The following is a 2635-nucleotide window of genomic DNA, read 5'->3' on the forward strand; positions in this document are numbered from 1 at the left end:
GTCTCTCGTTAGCATCTTGTATGCTACTTGTTACAACGTGACACATGCGCAACTCACAGCTTCACTTGACGCAAAGTGACGCATGCGTGACTCAAATCTGCTCTCGACTTACACTGGGGAGTGACAGCGCTGTTTGACTGCAAATTAAGGCGTCAGTGTCACTATGGATAAGTACCTCATACAACTCTCTTTTCAAAAGATCAGAACTGTCTCTTTAAGTCATCCCAAGACAGTGGTGGAAAGTTCAGTACATTTATTTACCGTATTTACCTAGGTAACTACTTTACTCAACACAATCTCGTGAACGGGTCAATGGGGTCCATGCTCTGACCCAGTGGGTCAACCCTTGTGTGGTGTTCCTATTTGGACCCACCACATCATTAGGCTTTTAAATCAATACAGAAATAACAATGTATGTAAAAAATACTTAACAGACGTTTGCTTCAGTTCAATTACCAAATGATATGTACATAATTTATGGTTCATATTTGCCATTTACCCCTATGAGATCACATTCATGATCACATGATCAATTTTGTTTTATGGTGAAAAAACAAGGAAATTCAATTATAAAAAAAGGTTTGGAAAAAATATGAACAGGATTTTTGATCAGTGTTGGTGCTTGTTTCTTAGAACTAAATCAGAACAAGTTAAAGTGCTTGAAATGTAAAAATGTTGTAACTTTGTGTGGGAATAGCAGGTGCAGAAAGACAACACAGTTTCATAGCACCTACAATTAAATACACCTCATATGTAATAGTTATGTGTGTGTGTGTGTGTGTGGGGGGGGTGTACCTTGTACTGAGATTGAAAATAGGTTATTTTTCATGTTATTTACAGAAAATAAGCCAAAGTCAATGAGTTTAAGTTAGAAGAAATATTAAATAGCATAATTTTGTGAATTTTTTCCTGATTTTGTAAATCAGTGAAAATGGTGCCCACAGACCCAACAACACACAAGGGTTAAGTTTAGCTGTCTTTACAATTGAAGCCGAGAACAGGTTAGTGTGAGCTGGGTACTGGTGACTGTCCTTTAAGCAGCTGCTGCAGTTAAGTTCAGCTGACAAAAGGTGGTCAGCATGCCCCACAACAGTTACGTTCAGACACTAAGATTCTAGTTAAAATTAGATTATTAGATTAGATTATTTGCAGTTTTGGGGTTACTGTATTTTTAGTGGAGAATTTCCTCTTTCCCTCTTAATGCAACTTTACACAACCACTCTATTGTATCTCTAATATGTTTTTTTTATTATCAGTGTTGTAATGTAACAAAGTACAAATATTTCTTCACTGTACTTAAGGAGATTCGTCACATATCTGTTCTTTACTGCGTTATTTATATTTCTGGAAACTTTTACTCTTACTCCACTACGTTTATAAACTTTATTCTTTTACTTCACTAAATTTCCCCTGAGCGTCTTCTTAACTCGTTACTTGTACGCAGGACTGAAAGATTCTTACCCACCAAAAAAATCAAATACTTTTACTTCTAAATATTAAGTACATTTAATATGAGAAAATAACATTACACTTAAGTACAGTAAATATCAGATACTTTAAGACTTCTACTCAAGTAATATTTTTAAAAGGTGACTTTAACTTCTACCAAATTCCTTTCTTGTACTTGTACTTTTACTCAAGTGTTGCTTTCAAGTACTTTATACTAGACTGTTTATTACAGATATGTTAGAATGGTCTAATAAATGTTTACTATATTTATCTGAGAGCTAGAGTTATTAGTTACTTTGCAGATTAATATTTTACGTACAAAAAAATTACAATTGATTTCTACAGATCAACTACCTAACAGTATATGACTTAGGTAACACATTTATAATAAAGTAGTGCAAATCCATTTCAGTGACTTTATATAACACTCACTGGGGCCATTTTTCTGCACAACTACTTATGTAGCGGAGCGTAAATTCTTTCAAGGAAACTTCAATAACTTCATCATTCATATCCTATACTGATTTGCTGTTTTGTGGCGCTACATTCAGTTTAACCAATCAGTATTGGCCACGTGTTCTAATCCCAGCGGGACGTCCCTGGTTTAAATCTGTTCTCTCTTCTGTCAGTTGTCATTTCAAGAAGAGTGCAGCCCTCCTCCTCCCCTTCCCCCCCAGTCATCTTCTCTCATGGCACCCTGGGTCTTCTTCCGGCTGTCCGAATCCATCGGTTCCGTCGTTCCTGTCTTCATGCTCCTTCACCTCACCACCAGTGTCTAGACTCCATCGGGAGATACGTCTGGGTTTCCCTAACCCTTGAAAACATATTTTATACATTAGAGTCTACTCTCCAAAGATTTTGTACATTTCATATTGTTCCCATGTATCTTAGTAATAAAGTTTTGCATGTCTGCAACAAAGTCTCTCCTGATTGAATTACTTGTGATGCTTGCACTGTGGAAACTTCACGCGCCCAACCCCCAAAGTATATTGTGGTAACTCCTCCCCCCAATGGCCTGACCTTGTATTTGATCTGGCTCGGTTGTGGGAATTGAGCGAGTGAGTTGTTTGCTGGGTTCTCATTGATCTCGGAGCACTGAGCTTGGATTACTGCTGGGTTTAATGGCTGTGATGATTATGATGGAGCTTGCAATACAGCGACATGTCATTTTACTAAATTGTATCTA

The sequence above is a fragment of the Etheostoma spectabile genome, chromosome 15, assembly GCF_008692095.1.
Source record: "Etheostoma spectabile isolate EspeVRDwgs_2016 chromosome 15, UIUC_Espe_1.0, whole genome shotgun sequence".
In the NCBI taxonomy this organism is placed as follows: domain Eukaryota; kingdom Metazoa; phylum Chordata; class Actinopteri; order Perciformes; family Percidae; genus Etheostoma; species Etheostoma spectabile.